Below are 20,115 nucleotides of genomic sequence, written 5' to 3' on the forward strand. Positions count from 1 at the left end.
CAGCTGAAGCAGACCTTAGAGCTACTGATAAGACGGTCGAAGAGGATGGGAGTCAGATATTCAATCTATATCGACCCTTGGTTGAAGACCCACTAGAAAATATGGCTCCCAAGCTTGGGAGAGCACTAGGTGACTATGCTAGACCAGTCTACAATCAGGGACTGTCAAGTGTCAGACCTCCACCCGTAGCAACAAATAATTTTGAGTGGAAGCAAGGCTTGCTTCAAACCATCTTGAACAACTGTGTCTTTAAAGGGAAGGTGAATAAATATCATAACACTCACTTGATAGACTTTAAAGAAATTATGAACTCCTTCCAGAACAATGGAGTATCAAAAGATGCGATCTACTTAAAGGCATTCCCTTTTCACTGAAGGATGACGCGAAGCACTGAGTTCGAAGCTTACCAACTGGGTCGATCAAGACATGGGAAGATATGATGAAAGAGTTTCTTGATAAGTACTTCTCAGCTACAAAAACTGTGAAATTCAGAAGGGAAATCCATAACTTCTGCCAGAAGGACACTGAAACGGTCATAGAAGCTTGGGAAAGATTCAAGGAAATAGTGAGAAAGTTTCAGCATAATGGAATCAAATTGTAGATACAACTTTAGGACTTTTTGGATGGACTGACACCTTCCTCACGATGAACTCTGAGTACTGCAGTTAGAGGTCCTTTAATGAAGAAAACTCTTGAGGAGATTGTTGAGATTCTTGATGAGCTCTCTTGATGACCTCTCTGAAGATGCTAGTGAATGGCCCGCTGAGAGTAATGATAGAAGAAAATCAGCTGGGGTTCACCAAGCAGACTCTAACACATCAATGCAAGACCAGCTAGACACCATGGCTAAAGAAATAAGAAATTTGACCTTAGCCAAGGTCCAGAGCCAACCATTATCAGTTTGTGACTTTTGTGGAATGGGTCATCCAACGCATGAGTGTCAGGCCTCGACTACAGATGATGTGCTAAATGTTGTGGAAAGTTTTGATAGAGGCAATTATCAAAGTGGTAGCAATTTTAACTCCATGGGGTAGAGGCACCTAGGTTTTTTGTGAAGTTCACCAAGTGGTAGTCTAAACTCATGGCAGCAGAATAATTTGAGACCCTAGGGACAAGGAGCTCCAGGATTTCAAAATCAGCAGAGGCAGCAATACCAGCCTCCACGGTCTAGTCAGTCTAGTATGGAAGATCTGATGAAGGCCTTTATTATTAAGACAGATGATAATCTTGAAACTCATGGCACAACTATCCGAGAACAGGGCATAGCCATTCGAAACTTGGAAAGATAGGTGGGTCAACTTGCTAATCTATTGTCTGAGAGGTTTTCAGGAACTCTCCATGCCGATACTGAAAGGAATTCAAAAGAAACCATAAATGCGGTGTCCTTGAGAAGTGGGCAAGTATTGAAGGACCCCATAGCAAAACAAAAGGGTGAGTTGATTAAAAGACAAGTGGAGATTGTGGAGGAGCAGAAAAATAACGACAATTAAGAAGGTGAAGTTAGGGTAGATCCAAATGATGGTCTGAAGAAGAAGGGGAGGACTAGGGCTCTGAAAGAGAAGAATGATGGGAATTCAATAAATGAGGAGACTGGAGAGAGAAAATATATGCCTGCTCTACCTTCTCCTCAAAAGCAAAGAAGAGAGAAGCTAGACAAATAATTTGGGCATTTTCTAGAAGTGCTCAAGCAGGTACATGTTAATCCGGCTTTCACGGAGGTGCTTTCACAGATGCCAGCATATGCCAAGTTCTTGAAGGAGATATTGTCCAACAAGCGTAAAGTGAAAGAGACATTGGTAGTCAAGCTCACAAAGTATTGTAGTGCTATTTTGCAAAATAAGCTCTCTCAAAAGTGTGGAGATCCAGGGAGTTTTACTATACACTTGTCACGACCCCAATCTCCCTCTGTAGGATGTCGTGATGGCACTTAGTCTCTACGACTAGGTAAGCCTAACAATGTAACGACCCGACAGGTCATTTTGAGCATTTGCACTTCGCTAGGTAGTTTGAGGGCACGAGTATCCCCGCATGATGTATTATGACTTGTGTGAATCATCGGTTTTAATTTTCAGGTTATTCAGAATCGATTTGGAAGAATGATTTTCATGGTTTAAGCTTAAATTAGAAGAGTTGGCCAAGTTTGACTTTTAGTATTTGACCTCAGATTGGAGTTTTGATAGTTCCGTTAGGTCCGGATGGTGATTTTGGACTTGGCAAAAATTAGAAATTTGAAGGTTTGAAAAGTTCATAAGTTTGACCAGAAGTTGACTTTGAGAATATCGGATTCGGATTGTGGTTCCAGAAATTGGAATAGCTTCATTATATTGTTTGGGACTTATGTGCAAAATTTGGATTCATTCCGGGTTGATTCGATATAGTTCGGCACAAAGTTTTGGAAGTTGAAAGTTCAAAATTCATTAATTTTGATTTGAGATGTGATTCATTGTTTCGATATTGTTATGTGTGATTTGTGGCCTCGAGTAGGTCTGTGTTATGTTGTGGGACTTGTTGGCATGTTCGGACGGGGTCCCGAGGGGCTCGGGCGTGTTTCGGATTGGCTTCGGACAATTTCAGAGTTGCTCGACATTGCCAGTTTTCTAGTGTTTCAACTGTGCTTCGCGAGCGCGAGTGAAGAAACGCGATCGCGATAGGTACTTTGGTCAATGCAGTTGTTCGTTCTTCGCGTTCACGCTTCTGAGATCGCGTTCGCGATGGGTTAAAGCTTTAGTCTTTGCGTCCGCCTCCATGGCTATGCGTTCACGTAGGGTTGAGCGGGGCTGGTCAGTCTTGATGGTTCTTCATTCACGTTCCCGATGGTCTTTTCGCGATCGCGGAGGTCTGGCAGTGTTCTTCATCGCGTTTGCGAGGGTGTTACCACGAATGCGTAGAGTAAAGTGTGGCATGTGAGTTTGTGCATCGTGAACGCAAGGCTTTTACCGTGTTCGCGTAAGGTATCACTGGGTAGGGCATATAAAGTACTCTATTTAAGGGGTTTCAGTCATTTTTTGCATTTTTGGAGCTATAGAGCTCGGATAGAGGCGATTCTTGAAGAAATTTTCACCACGTGAATTGGGGTAAGTGTTTTCTACTCGGTTTTGGTTATATATCATGAATATATCTTCATTTTTGGCATTTGGTTGATGATTTCAAAAGAGAAATTGGGGGTTTTAGCCTAAAGTTTCATAGAGTGAATTGTTGATTTTTGAACATCGATTCGGAGTCGGATTTGAGTGAAACTAGTATGGTTGGACTCGAAATTAAATGGGTTGTCAAATTTTATAAGTTTCATCAGGTTTCGAGATGCGGATTCGGGTTTCGCTTTTTTGCCAATTTTGGGCTTTTGATTAAGGATTCGACCTTTATCATTTAGAATTGTTTCCTTGGGCTTTATTTGATGTATTTGAGTTGCTTCTGGCTAGTTTCGAGCCATTCGGAGCGCGGGATGGCATTTTGGATCGTTGTTTGGCTTGCTCGGTATTGATTTTTGGCTTATTCGAGATAAGTAACACTTCTAAACTTGGTGTTGAGGCTATGAAACCCCAAATTACGTGTTATGTGTTTGGTGTTGAGGTGACACACATACTAGGGAACAGGCGTGTGTGCGTGCACCATGTGAATTGTGACTTCGTTATTCCTGTGGTACTGTGTATTTACCTGATCTTTTCTGTAACCATGAAATCTCTACGTACTAGAGCTACTGAGTTGTGATCCATGTTAGAAACCATGTCTAGGCTACATGCTTATTTTGTTGGGACCCACTGAGGTCATATTGCTGGTGAATTAGTTGTTTAAGTTGTAATTTCATACTCAGTCATGTTCATTCATCTCATATCATTATCTCAGTCTCTGTTATTGTTTATTGTCACATCTCATATCACTGATTATGGCTACTTAGTATGAGCGTTGTGAGCCCGTGAGACTGGAGAGATTGGTGACTGAGTTGGGCCTGAGTGTCGTGTTGTGAGATAACTATGTATATATATGTGGATCGGGTTTCATGCCGCAACGAGCCTTATGGCTATATATATGTGGATCAGGTTGCATGCCGCAACGAGCCTTATGGCTACGTATTATGGGATCGGGCTGCACGCCGTAGCGTGTTATATTGATTTATGCCTGAATCTGGCTTATTATAGTGCTTGGACTGAAGGAACCCCCCCTCCCCTCCAGAGTCTGTACACACCCCCAGTGAGCGCAGTTGATTTATATTGAGGGATGGATCTTCCCTGGGCTGAATTTGCCATATATAGTACTGAGTGACTGAGCGTGTCAAGTGATTGGGCATGATGAGGGAAAAGTGTGAGACAGTGAGATTGAGTACTTTGAGAGTGTGAGTACATGAGTTCATCTCTGAGATACATTGCATTTGACATGCGTACTTGAGATACATGCATAGAGAAGCATTCTTTCTATTACCCGATTTTGGTGACACTCATGATTCCACCTGCATATTTACATGTAGGCATAGAGATGTACTTTCCTCATGCTATATGAAACTGAAACATCTTACTTATTGTTGAAAAGTTTTCGGGAAGATTCACAGTTTTCAAACTTACTCATATTTTTGGCGATTTCGATAAGAGATTTGGGTTTTTACTGATATACTTGAAAAACACGCCTATTTTCCGGAATTGTGAACAAGGTGAGCATTTTATCTCTAAGTTACTTCTTTTACTACTTGCATTATGTTGTTATGAACTGTTGTTAGCTATTGGAGTTGGACTCCGACCTTTATTCCAGCTCGTCACTACTTTCAACCTAAGGTTAGTTTTATTACTTATTGAGTACATGGGGTCGGTTGTACTCATACTACACTTCTGCACCTTGCGTGAAGATGTTGGCTGGTGATGTTGCTGTGTTCGACGGGAGCTGGATTTGAAGATATGCCTGCGTTCAGGTTGTAGCTGCCTCTTGTTCGTGGTAGCCTTAGATTATTGAAAATCTGTTTATGTATATTTCAAATAGATGATGCACTTTATTTCATACCAGCTTTGTAAATTCTAAATCTTAGAAGCTCATGATTTGTATTACCAGTCCTTGGGAAATGTATAAGATTGAGATATTTTCTTTTACTTATTTGTCTTATTAAACTTCATTAGAATTGGATAGTTGTTAATTGGTTTACCTAGCGAGTTGGGTTAGGTGCCATCATGACTAGTTGGATTTTGGGTCGTGACAAACAAATAAGAATAACTTGGTAGAAACAATTATCAAAATACTAAACAAAGATGAATATTGATATAACCTTCTGATACAAAACATAATCTCAACAATACGCTCCCCAAAACCGGTGGAACTGAGTCATAAGCTGTATAAAGCAAAACTAGGATAACTACAATATCACTGTCTGAAATAACTACAATAATAAAAGAATAAAAGGGAAGGTTACTCTGAGGCCTGCAGACGTGGAGCAGGTATACCTTGAAATCTCCCAAGCAGCAACTCAATCAGCTCTAGCATCCGGCATGGGTAGACGTACCTGGATTTGCACAAAAATATATAGAAGCGTAGTACAATGGTACCCAGTAAGTATCAAGCCTAACATCAGTAGAGTAGTGACAAGGTCGGGTCAAGACACCTACTAGGATATAAATAAGCAGTATGAAAATGTAATTCGGATATAAAATGAAAAGTGGAGAAATAACTTATACGAAACAAGATAGTAACATGAACTAATACCGAAAATTAAATATGGAAATAGCATAAAAGAAGCAACTAAAGAGAACTACAATGATCATATACGATCAACAACTGTTAGAACAACAAAGAATGAAACAACAGGAAATGTTCCCACCAAAGCTCTTTGCAACATGAAATAAACAGCAAGAATCACAACGAGGTACCGCCTCATGTATAATGAAATCACAACCGAGGTACCGCCTCGTATAATCAAGAATCACAACCGAGGTACCGCCTCATATTCACAATCTTTCATTATACCTTCGCGTGAGCCTTACATTAGAAATAGGTTTTGAAAATAATTTTTTCGAAATAGCTATATGCACTTTAGCCCACCTTATGATGTCGCGTGGCTTCACGTAGTTCCCCTACAAGCAACACGCACATAAGTCTCACCTTATATCACTTAATGCACATTAACCCCAAGCCTTATATCGTCGCATGCACGTCAATATCACGTTACAATAACAACTCGTACCACATGTGCCCATATATCACAATTTACCAACAGTCCACAATATCAATATTTTCGTAACAATATCCCACGGCTCCACCACAACGGGTACAAGAATATCAACAGCAAAAATTAAAATAAATTACTAAAAAGGAAGATGTTTCAACAATATCAATTTTGCCTCAACGTGATAACGATTTTCACAACTTCAACACTAATAACTCAACAATGAGAGACAATGCATAACCACGATGTTAAATAAGAATAACTCACAATGGAAGATATAACGTGTAGCAATGGCTTCAAATAATAAGAATCAACAATGAAAGATATAACATGAATAATAACTTCAAATAATGGTAATCAACAACGAAACAGGTAACATGAACAATAACCTCAAATAATGGTAATCAACAATAAAGGAGATAACATGTATAATAACTTCAATTAATGATAATCAACAACGAAGAGATAGCATGTAACAATAAAAATGGCAACAAGTTCAACTAAAGCATGAGAGCAATTATCAATTAGGAGATAGAATAAGTGTAAACAAAATCTTTTAAGGCATGTAAGGATAGACTAACACAAGTAAGAATAGATTGACTAAGAGAATTTAGAACATGATATGGCATCTCAATTTAAGCATGGAATTAGTTTAAGTTTTTTCTTAGGTAGTGTAATAATTCCTCCTTGGTTTTTCTTTGTGTCGCGGTTATTTTTCAAGGGTTTTGCTTGAACCGAGTATAGTTAGTTTTTCTTTTGTTAGGAATAGGGAAGTCTTCTGCTATGGTGTTAAATGGAGATAATTGTTCTTGACTTTGTTGTGTCTTGAGAGTAGTGAGTTCCTTAGTTGTGACGCCTAGGTTCAGTTCTTGACTCTTTTATAAGTGCTTGAAATTGTTTGATTTTGACTTTGCTTAACTGCTTTGACTAGAGAGTCGAGATAGATCCGGTCCTAAGTGAGTTATGTGCCAATGTGTGTGAGAGGATTTTGTTGATATTCTGTGCATGTCAATTGAAGTCTAGAACTTGCCACGTGTGTTTGCAAAGCGAAATAGAAGTCTTGTTCAGTCTAGGAAGTGATAGAAGAATTTTTTTGTTGAGCCAGAGATATGCATTTTCCCGCCTAATTATATGTATCTTAGTTAGCTCTTGTGAGCCTGTAATCCTTTTTTTTGGTAACCACACTACAAGCCTGACGCTTTTTTGTTTGAATTGACTATCTATTTGAACCTTTTATCTCTCTTGAGCATTTAAAATTATTATGAGCTAGTTAAAAGCGAAGTGGAGGTGTAGTTGAGTTTTTGAGTGGAACTAAAAAAAATAGAGAAAGGTGTATTGTTTAAAAATTTGGGAGAGGCGCTTGTAAGGAATTGAAAGAAACAAAAAAAATGAAGTTGCTTGAAGAAGAAAAAAAGAACTTTGAAAAGAAAAAGAGAGAGTTTGTATATGTGTTAGAAAAGAAAAAGATTTATTCCTTGCTAGTAGTAGTTCTCAAGTTATTTGTGCTTAAAGAAATTGGGAGTCTGGTACTTTTAGTTTGTAAATGTTAGGGTGTGGTTCAAACAAGTATGGGGTTTAGATTGTTAATGTATATGTATTAAAGTGTTTAGGAAGGTGTATTCACTATATCCAAATATATCATACCCGTCCCGCATCCTACATTACACCCAAATTAAATCCTACTCTACTGAGGCTAGTTTTGATACTTATTGGGTACCGTCGTGGTGTACTCATACTACACTTCTGTACATTTTGGTGCAGATCCAGATATTTCGAAGTTAGTTGATCATTAGCTAGATGTGCGGATTGTTGCTGTGGAAACTCAAAGTAAATCTGTTGCTGCGTTCGCAGGCTTCGGAGTCACCTTCCTATTTTATATTCACATTGTTTTACCTATTTCCAAACAGTTGTATTTAGAAATTTGTAGCAAACTCTATAGAACTTATGACTTGTACTACCGGTTTTTGGGAATTGTAAATTTTATAGAGATTTTCATTTCAAAAATTGTTAGATGTTATTTAATTATTGTTGTTAGTCAATAAATGTTAGGCTTACCTAGTCCTTAAGACTAGGTGCCATCACGATACCCAACGGAGGAAAAATTGGGTCGTGACAAATTTAAAGACTTAATAGCCTGTGATATATATGTTTTGTTATAGATAACTAATAAATTAATATACTATTACTTTGTAGCTGCAATCTGATTGCGTTTGAGCATTTGTTTATGTTTTGTTAGGCCGGTCCATGGAAACAGTCAGTAAAATCTCCGTGTTATTTTGACAATTACATATAGTGGCAGATGATCAACTTGATCTCCTCCATTATTCGGCAAAGCTTGCTTCTATTTTTTAGTACATTCTCTTCATATTCCTCAATAGTTATAGGTGTACGTCACTTTGTGCGAGTGCAAATTACATTGATATTACTTCTTATTTCTTAGGCAGTTGAATTGTTCCTGAAGAAGCTTTGCTATTTGTCACACATTTATATTATTACTTCTCATTTAGCAGGTACTTGAAATATGGAATTGAAACAAAGTTGTTCTCTCAATTGAAAACTCGATTGGTGGGACCATCCACTTAAACTATATTTTACTTCTCCATCTTAAGCTTTATAGTATTGGAGAAGTTCAATTAGTTGTTAACAACTGAATTTTTGGGATTGCGACGATTCAGGAATGGGGAACTAAACGGTGTCATTTGCCACGCTCAGGTAATTATTTAATTTAATTATTCAGAATATTTTATTTGTCCTTATTAATTGTTAGAGGATACAAAAATATTGCATAAAGTATAGGGGTTGAGTTAGAATTATAATTTGATGTTTGATGTTTATCTCTTGATGAGTAACTTCCACTAATTTGGCGCTAAACATCCAACTAATTTAAAAAAAAAGGAAAGAAAAAAACAGCCTGAGAATTAGGATAAAATGTCTACCTGTTGTGAAATGTTTTAAATTATATAATTTGGTGCTAGAGCATTTGCTAAATTACTCCAACAAGGCAAGCATCTCACCACTAAGTCTCCTTAAATGATTGTCTACGCGCCCGCGTGACCACTGGTAGTACCTGTCTCAGTACCTGCACATCAGTGCAGAAGTGTAGCATGAATACGGAAAACAACACGTATCCAGTAAGTATCTAGTATAACCTCGAAGAAGTAGTGACGAGGGGTCGAGTTGATACTTACTAGAGGTTAAATAATAATAATATAAGTGCATAAAGTAGACATGGTGAGTATACAACAAGTATCGATGAAGCAAATAAGAGCAACTACAATAAATACAATTAGGAGTCCGTATCACATCACCAACATATCATAACTGACTGCGAAGGCGCTAACTCAATTATACCCAAACCGGATCTCGTTTCAATTATTAAGCAGGAAGTTGCCGAGGCGAACGGCCCGATCCCATAAGAATAGTGGTACTCAGTACAGCCGAGGCGAACAACCCAGTCCCATAAGAATAGTGTTACCATCATACTCCCCATGTGAACGGCCCGGTCCCATAAGAGTGGTGTTATCATACTGCTGAGGTGAATGGCCTGATCCCATAAGAGTGGTATTATTATACTGCCGAGGCGAACGGCCCGATCCCATAAGAATAGTGGTACTCAGTACTGCCGAGGCAAACGACCTGATCCCATAAGAGTGGTGTTATTATACTGCCTAGGTGAACGGCCCGATCCATTAGAGTAGAGAAATTTACCTCGCTCGCGGAAGTACTTGCGAGACGAGAAGACATGGATTTTCATAGTTTATTAAGCATTCCCTAGTTTTCTGAAATAAAAAGCTATGTCGATAATTCCAATTTAAATCCCCAGTCTCAGCTCTAATCAAGACAATCAATACATATGATAGGCATAAACAGTATAATTAAAAGCATAATGTGAATCTAAGTCTACCCAGACATATCATGAAATATAGCTACGTACGGACTCTCGTCACCTCGTGCGTACGTAGCTCCCTACACAAGTAGCACACAACAATAATACGCCTAAGGGATAAGTTCCCCCTTACAAGGTTAGGCAAAAGACTTACCTCGATTCCAAGTCCTCAATCCGCCTCTCCACCCTCACTAGAACCCTTCAAACAATGCTGAGGACTCCGAAACTAATCAAAAGTCATATAAACTAGTAAATATATGCTCAAAAGTTTATTTTTAGCTTTTATAGTAGTTACCCAACTCAATTTGAAAGATTAATGAAATTCACCCTCCGGCCCACGTGCCCGGATTTCGAAAATTTTTGAATATAATTGTCCCATTAACTCCCGAACTCAAATATATAATTTGCTCCCATTTCCACCACCAAATTCGTGATCAAATCTCAAATTTACCAAAACCCTAGGTTCTTCACAAATCCCACAAGTTTCATAATTTTTTCATGTTCAATCTACTTATAATTCGCGTATTTAACTTGAAAGTGGGTGGAGTTTACTTACCTTGTATTGTAGATGAGAATTCCTCTCTAAAGTGCTCTCAAAATCTCACAAGACCAAATGAAATGTGTGGAAAAATGACCTAAGTCTCGGATTAAAAACCATCATTGCCCGACAACTTCCGCACCTGCGACCACTTGATCGCATATGCGGAACCACAGGTGCAGTCAAAAGGTTGCATCTGCGATCCCCCACTGCCTCCAGCTTCCTCGCTTTTGCGGACAAGGAGCCGCTTCTACATGTTTGCTTCAGCGGACTCCTTCCGCTTCTGCGATCCACAACCAGCCAGCCCAAGTCCGCATCTGCAGAGCCTCAATCGTATCGGCGGGTGCAGATGCAGAAAACGCATCGCACCTGTGACCACCCAGCTCTAGCCTCAAGTCTGCTTCTACGGCCACTGGGCCGCTTCTGCGAGCTTGCACCAGCGGCCCTTTCCACGCAGGTGCGATTGCACCAGATCTGAAGCCACCAGCAGTCCCCCATGTCCAAAACCAAGTCCCATTCCAATACGATTCGTACCCGGGCCCCCCCGAGATCCCATCCAATTATATTAACACATCCCAAAACATAATACGGACTTGCTCGCGCGATCGAAATACCAAAATAACATCAAAACCCATGAATCGTACACCCAAAATGCATGAATTCAACATGAAACTCAAAAACTTCCAAAAATACTTCTGCGCATCCGATTCCTATCAAATCAACTCAAAATGATGCCAAATTTTTCGTGCAAGTCATAAATCAACATACGAAACTATTCCCAGGCTTAGAAACCCGAACAGACCTCGATAACACCAAACTATACTCCAAACAAAGCTTAAAGAACTTAAAAAACCTTCAATGCGCCAACTTTCAATAATAAGCGCCGAAATGCTCTCGGGTCATACGAAACCCGATCTGAACACATGCCCAAGTACAAAATCATCATACGAACCTATTGGGACTATCAAATCCCAGTTCCGAGTCGCTTACTTATAACGTTAACTCAAGTCAAACTTAACCATTATATGTCACTATTAAGGAACTAAGTGTTTCGATTTCAACCTGAACCCTTCCAAACCTAAACCAACCATCCCCCCAGGTCATAAAATAGTAAAAGCACATACGGGGAGTCTTAATTAGGAGAACGGGGATCTAGAAAGTAAAACGATCGGTCGGGTCGTTACAATCTATCTGGAATACAAAATAGATAGGATAAAATAAATAAATAATATGGAGACTCTATGGGCTACCGTGCGTAGCATAGAAAGCAGCTCATCACAAAGCCCCCTCAACAGTTGCACCTACACGCCAAGATGACCACCAAATAAACCTGTCAGATCCTACACATTTAGCGCATAAGTGTAGCATGAGTACATAAATCAACGCGTACCCAGTAAGTATCTAGCCTGACCCCGGAGAAGTAGTGACAAGGAGTCGACATCGACACTTACCAGTGGTCCAATAATACATTATAATAAATTAAAATAGATAAGAAACACAATAGTAAGAATGAGGTAAAAATTGTAATTCATATAATTCTCCAACATTTCTTTTTATGATATAAATCTCTCAAATCTCATGTCATGTCTCAGCAGATCAGAAATATCAAGTGCAATCTTAAAGGGACAAGGAATATCATATAAGTGTCAGGTCTCAATCAAAGGGGAATCTCATGAATATTTGGACTCCTAACGGTATCACTCACGATTATGCCTAGGTCGTACGGCCTGATCCAGAGTGGTATGTATACTGTCGAGGGTCGACCGACGCAAACTAGAGATGCATCTCAATATACTACCGAGACATTCGACCCGATCCACAAGAAAGGAAGAAACTTATTGACTTACGAGCCACGTGTTTACAATACAGGTACATGAGCATAAAGTAAACATGACTTTTCCCGTTTATGAAATATCTCGCCAAACAACTCAAGGTAATAAAGCTCGGTCTAATATATTCCCAAATCAATTTCAATTATAAATTCAATTAATTAAGCTAGTAAATTGAGTTCAAATAATTCAAATATTACATGATAAAGTCCTAAGTCTATCCGGAAATTAATATGCTTTTAGCTACATACGGATTCTCGTCATCTTGTGCGTACGTAGCACCCACAACTAGTAGCACATAATAATTTAATACCTACAGGGTAGTTTCCTCCTCACGAGGTTAGACAGGAGACTTAGCTCGCTACGAATTTTGATAACTGGCTCCAATACCTCTCTAACTACTCAACCAATGCCAAATGATTTGAAACTAGTCAAACAACGTGCAAAGCAATCAAAAAATACCCAAATACTCTTAATTGATCAATTTATAATAATTTTCAACTCCGCTTGAAAGGTCAACAAAGTCAACCCTCGGGACTACATGCCCGGATTTAGAAAATTAACAAAAATAAATATTATCCATGACATATATAGTCTATATCCAGAAAGTCATCCAATTTTGTCCATGAATTGACCATCAAATCAAGGATTTACCATTTCTCAACTTTGGGGCTCAAAATTCTAATTTCTACAATCCAAACACGGATAAAAATAATAACCAACAGAAATAATCAAGGAAAATATCAAAATTAAGGTTATGTATTTACCCCCTTGTTGAAACGAGAGCAATGCCGCAAATATCACCTCAAACGGAGCTTTAGAACTCAAGATATGCTCAAAATATTAAAATGCTCGATCTGCCCATTTAAAACACTGCCCAGGTGGCATCTGCGACCCCCCACTACCTCCAGCTTCCTCGCTTTTGCGGACAAGGAGCCGCTTCTACAGGTTCGCTTCAGCGGACTCCTTCCACTTCTGCGATCCACAACCAGCCAGCCCAAGTCCGCATCTGCGGGTGCAGATGCAGAAAATGCCTCGCACCTGCGACCACCCAGCTCTAGCCTCAAGTCCGCTTCTACGGCCACTGGGCCTCTTCTGCAAGCTTGCACCAGTGGCCCTTTCCACGCAGGTGCGATTGCACCATATCTGAAGCCACCAGCAGTCCCCCATGTCCAAAACCAAGTCCCATTCCAATACGATTCGTACCCGGGCCCCCCCGAGATATCCCATCCAATTACATTAACACATCCCAAAATATAATACAGACTTGCTCACGCAATCGAAACACCAAAATAACATCAAAACCCACGAATCGGACACCCAAAATGCATGAATTCAACATGAAACTCAAAAACTTCCAAAAATACTTTTGCACGTCCGATTCCTATCAAATTAACTCGGAATGACGCCAAATTTTTCATGTAAGTCATAAATCAACATACGGAACTATTCCCAAGCTCAGAATCCCAAACAGACCTCGATAACACCAAAGTATACTCCAAACAAAGCTTAAAGAACTTCAAAAAACCTTCAATGCGCCAACTTTCAATATTAAGCGCCGAAATGCTCTCGGGTTATACGAAACCCGATCCGAACACACGCCCAAGTTCAAAATTATCATACGAACCTATTGGGACTATCAAATCCCATTTCCGAGATCGTTTACTTAAAACGTTAAATCAAGTCAAACTTAACCATTATATGCCACTATTAAGGAACTAAGTGTTTCGATTTCAACCCGAACCCTTCCAAACCTAAACCAACCATCCCCCCAGGTCATTAAATAGTAAAAGCATATACGGGGAGTCTTAATTAGGAGAACGGGTATCTAGAAAGCAAAACAACCGATCGGGTCGTTACAATCTGTCTGGAATACAAAATGGATAGGATAAAGTAAATAAATAATATGGAGACTCTATGGGCTACCGTGCGTAGCATAGAAAGCATCTCATCACAAAGTCCCCTCAACAGTTGCACCTACACGCCAAGATGACCACCAAATAAACCTGTCAGATCCTGCACATTTAGCGCAGAAGTGTAGCATGAGTACGTAAATCAACGCGTACCCAGTAAGTATCTAGCCTGACCCCGGAGAAGTAGTGACAAGGGGTCGATATCGACACTTATCAGTGGTCCAATAATACAATATAATAAATTAAAATAGATAAGAAACACAACAGTAAGAATGAGGTAAAAACTGTAACTCATATAATTCTCCAACATTTCTTTTTATGATATAAATCTCTCAAATCTCATGTCATGTCTCAGCAGATCAGAAATATCAAGTGCAATCTCAAAGGGACAAGGAATACCATATAAGTGTCAGGTCTCAATCAAAGGGGAATCTCATGAATATTTGGACTCCTAGCGGTATCACTCACGATTATGCCTAGGTCGTACGGCCTGATCCAGAGTGGTATGTATACTGCCAAGGGTCGATCGACGCAAACTAGAGATGCATCTCAATATACTGCCGAGACATTCGGCCCGATCCACAGGAAAGGAAGAAACTTATTGAATTACGAGCCACATGTTTATAACACAGGTACATGAGCATAAAGTAAACATGACTTTTCCCGTTTATGAAATATCTCGCCAAACAACTCAAGGTAATAAAGCTCGGTCTAATATATTCCCAAATCAATTTTAATTATAAATTCAATTAATTAAGCTAGTAAATTGAGTTCAAATAATTCAAATATTACATGATAAAGTTCTAAGTCTATCCAGAAATAAATATGCTTTTAGCTACATTCGGATTCTCGTCATCTCGTGCGTACGTAGCACCCACAACTAGTAGCACATAATAATTTATTACCTACGGGGTAGTTTCCTCCTCACGAGGTTAGATAGGAGACTTAGCTCGCTAAGAATTTTGATAACCGGCTCCAATACCTCTCTAACTCCTCAACCAATGTCAAATGATTTGAAACTAGTCAAACAACGTGCAAACCAATCAAAATATACCTAAAGACTCTTAATTGATCAATTTATAATAATTTTCAACTCTGCCCGAAAGGTCAACAAAGTCAACCCCCAGGCCCACATGCCCGAATTTAGAAAATTAACAAAAATAAATATTATCCATGACATATATAGTCTATATCCAGAAAGTCATCCAATTTTGTCCATGAATTAACCATCAAATCAAGGATTTACCATTTCTCAATTTTGGGGCTCAAAATTTCAATTTCTACAATCCAAATACGGAAAAAAGTAATAACCAATGGAAATAATCATGGAAAGTATCAAAATTAAGGTTATGTATTTACCCCCTTGTTGAAACGAGAACAATGCCACAAAAATTACCTCAAACGGAGCTTTAGAACTCAAGATATGCTCAAAATATTAAAATGCTCGATCTGCCCATTTAAAATACTGCCCAGGTAATTTTTGTTCTTTGCCTTCGCGGGACACCTTAGCATTCGTGAAGAGCAAATTTTTGTGTTGACCGGTCAACCCAGAATTCCTTCTCTTCGTTCGCGAAGAACAAAAGTTCGCACCAGAAACCAACAATCTTTCCCGACACATAAATATGCATAACTTTCTCATACGACCTCGGAATTCGATGATTCTTATTGCTATGGTTCTATAATTATGATACAGATCTAATGGTTTAATCTAATCACAAATCAAAGGTCATTTTATCAATATGGTACCCTTTATGCCCAAAGAAACGATGCTGAAACATTAAATAAGAGTGCGACACAACCCAAACACATCCCAAATACACCTGAGGCCTCCGGGACCCCGTCCAATCATACAAACTAGTCCAAAACATAACACAAACCTACTCGAGGTCTCATATCACACCAAACAACATCAAAACCATAAATCTCACATCAATTCAAGCATAATCAACTAATGAACTTTTAAACTTCTAAAACTCATATCGAACCACACCAAATCAACTCGGAATGACCTCCAATTCTGCATGCAAGTCCCAAATGACATAACAGACCTATACCAACCCCTAGAACTATAATCTAGATCCGATATCAATAAAGTCACTCTCGGTCAAACCTATCAGCCTTCTAAACCTTCAATCTTCTAACTTTTGCCAAAAAATATCAAAAACGGGCCTCCAAATCTAAATCCGGACATATGCCTAAGTCCAAAATAATCATCCGGACCTGACGGAACCATCAAAACTCCAATCCGATATCGTTTACTCAAAAGTCAAACATTGGTCAACTCTTCCAACTTAAAGATTCCGAATTGAGAATTGTTCTTCCAAACCAACTTTGATCTTCCCAAAAATCGAATCTGACTACACGTGCAAGTCATAATACATGAACTGAAGCTATTCAAGGTCTCAAACTGCTGAACGATATGATATAGCTCAAAATGACTGGTCGGATCATTACACTTCATTTTCAGTGTTGCCTAGTCTCCCAACAAAAGAACGATGCTATTGACGATTTTTTAATAATATAGAGTTGTCGTCAATGGTCGAAAAAGGAGAGATGAAGATTCTGGGCGTAGATTAGGGGATTTTGATGTAAAAAAAAAGGAGAGAGAAGAGGAGAGGGAAAAAAAAGAAAATGATGTAATTAATTCCCATAATTTAAGGTATTAATAATGGGGTGGAAGTCTTTTAAAGAACAATGTATACAATTCATGAGAAAAATCTAGATACTTACTAAAAACTACAAAACATAGAGAAAATAGGTTAAACGTTTCTAATATAGTATAGCAAGGTAAAAATCTAACTAGTCACACTAGTACACTAGAACAATTTAAGGGCAACGAATGGAGACGTCTCTCTTTGAGTGCACTGTGCTCTTTAGAGTACTACTTTTATACCTTAAATAATCTGTATTTTTTTCTCTTTTTGGGGTTACGTGAAGGTGAGCTAGTTTTATATTTTTACATATTTATTATTTTAGTGAATTATTTGTTTATTTTACTTATATTTTGTTTATGGTTTTTCAAATGGCTAGCTTAGTTAAGAGTAAAACATAAATTTTAAATAGAAGACTATAAAGGAACATCTCTTATAATTGGTTAAAAATTTAGTAGAACATTAATAAAAATAGATATTTTTGGTCTAACCATTTTTTTTATGTAGAAAAAAGCACATGAAATGATATTTTTAGGGGCGTGATTGTAACGACCCGACCGGTCGTTTTGGAAATTACCATTTTGTTCGGTGGCTTAAGGTCTCGAGTAGCTTTGTATTATGTATTATGACTTGCGTGTGTGGCCGAATTTGATTTTTGGATGATTCGGTGTTGATTCGGAAGAATGATTCTTGTTTAAGAAGTTTAAGTGGCAAGAGTTGATCGAAGTTTGACTTTTGTGTAGACGACTCTGGAGTGGTATTTTGATGATTCCATTAGCTTCGTATGGTGATTTTGGACTTAGGAGTATGCCGGATTTAGATTTGGAGGTCCGTAGGTTGATTTATTGTATTTTGGCGAAAGCTGAAAAGTTGAAGATTTGGAAGGTTGAGAGGTTTGACCGGGAGTTGACTTTATTGATATAGGATTCAGATTGTGATTCTGGGAGCTGGAATAGCTCCATTGTGTCATTTGGGACTTGCATGCAAAATATGACGTCATTCTGGGTTGATTTGATATGATTCAGCGCGAGTTGTAGAAGTTGAAAATTCATAGTTCATTAAGCTTGAATTGAGGTGCGATTCATAGTTTTGATGTTATGTTTCGGGATTTGAGGCCTCGAGTAGGTTCGTGTTACGTTTTGGGACTTGTTGGTATGATTTGAAGGGGTCCGGAGGGGCTTGGGTGTGTTTTGGATCATTGGTTGAGAGACTAGTTAAGTTAAGAAATTTGGAGTTTGACCATGGTCAATATTGGGTCAAGACAGCCTCTTTTCAGTGTTTTGAGTACGCGAGCAGGTCCGTAGCGTGTTTTATAATTAAAATTCATATATGGTTTGTGTTCAGAAGGTTCCGGATGAATTTCAGGGTGGTTTCGCATCATTTCGGTGAAGTTTGGGATTGCTGGTGGTGGTACTTCGCAATTGTGCACTTTTTGTTGCAATTGTGAGCTACTGCAGTTGCGAACTTTTAGTCGCAATTACGAACATGTGGTCGCAATTGCGAGCATCCGCAAATGCGAATATTTTGTCGTAATTGTGAACATTCACAATTGCGAACTTTTGGTCGCAAATGCGACATCTGCAGCTGGGTTAAGAGTTGGAATTTCGGGATTTTAGCTCATTCTTTCATATTTTGAATCCTAGACTCGGTATGAGGTAATTTGGAGAAGGGATTTCATCTACAATCATTGGGTAAATAATTTTGATCAATTTTCAACTATTTTACATGATTATATATGAGATTTAACATCAAAATTATGAGAATCAAAAGGGGAATTTTGAGAAACTTTGTTTATGTTTTGAAAAATGAAATTTTGGGATTTGAGAGCATAATTGGACTCATATTTTTAAACAAAACAGATATATAGACTCGTGGGATTATGGGTAGTCGGAATCTACCCTTGGACCCTGGTTTTGATCGGGCGGGCTCGGGGTTGACTTTTAAGAAATTGTGTAAAGATCATAGCTTTATTTATTGGAATTGATTTCTTTTGCATTATTTGATGTTATTAAGTCGATTCTTGTTTAGATTTGAGCCGAGCAAAGGTAAATTATAAAGGAAAAGCTATTTTAGAGTATTGATTGAGGGCTTTTGAGGTAAGTATCTTGCTTAACGTTGTGTGGGGGAACTACCCCGTAGGAATTGGGTTATTTGCACTATTTGAACTACGTGAAAGATGTGTACACAAGGTGACGAGTGTGTACACGTCTTATATGTGAAAATTTGACTGTTTTAGACTCTTAGGTTTCTTATGCATATTAAAATGAAGTTGCCTTATCATGTTATATCCTCCATTATCAAATTTTTCCATTACATGCCTTATTTGAAGTTGATTGGTTCATGTTGTACCCTTTATTGCCAAATATACTCTTATAGTTGTTGCCTCTTTTATTACATGTTATCTTTTCAATTGTGATTTATCCTTACTTGAAATCATTGTTACATGTTACCTCTCTTATTGTTGATTTATCTTTACTTGAAATTGTTGTTACATGTTGCCTCTCTTATTATTGAGTTATTCTTATTTGAAATCATTGTTACATGTTATCTATCCTATTGTTGAGTTATTCTTATTTGATAATGTTGTTACACATTATCTCTCTGTTATTGAGTTATTCTTATTTGAAATCATTGTTACATGTTGTCTCTCCTATTATTGAATTATTCTTATTTGATATCGCTGATACACATTATCTCTCCTATTGTTGAGTTATTCTTATTTGAAGCCATTATTACTTGTTACGTTTTTCACTATGAGCTCGTTCTTCCGTTTCATTGTGCTTTTGTAACTCTTTTGTTGATTTACTTGCCGTACTCCCGGGTTATTGTTGTTATTATTGTACTCAGTGTTATTGAGCTGAGAGCTATGTATGGTTGTGGTATTGAAATTATTTTTAAGGAAATGTGGTTGCATATGGGCACATGTGGTGCGAGTTGTTATATTATTTTATATTTTTGGCACACGTGGTATTGTTGAGAGGATTGTCGGGGTGTTCGCACGTGAGTTTTACGTACTATTGTTATTATTGATATTTGCACATGCGGCGTGATAAGACGGGCTATATATGTGGGTTTGCTCATATGGCGAGACAAGGTGAAAATATTATTATGCGCATGTGGCGAGACAAGGCGAGCATTTACTTTATTGTTGCACACTCG

General features: G+C 38.4%; 1 non-coding gene across 1 annotated transcript; it reads right to left on the bottom strand.

Moving 5' to 3' along the window:
• Positions 1–484: 484 nt before the first annotated feature.
• Positions 485–591, bottom strand: LOC117277375 (small nucleolar RNA R71). Its single transcript, XR_004507645.1, has one exon. It is a non-coding gene; the product is annotated as a small nucleolar RNA R71 (small nucleolar RNA).
• Positions 592–20,115: the final 19,524 nt, after the last annotated feature.

This window comes from Nicotiana tomentosiformis, chromosome 4, assembly GCF_000390325.3.
Source record: "Nicotiana tomentosiformis chromosome 4, ASM39032v3, whole genome shotgun sequence".
In the NCBI taxonomy this organism is placed as follows: Eukaryota; Viridiplantae; Streptophyta; class Magnoliopsida; order Solanales; family Solanaceae; genus Nicotiana; species Nicotiana tomentosiformis.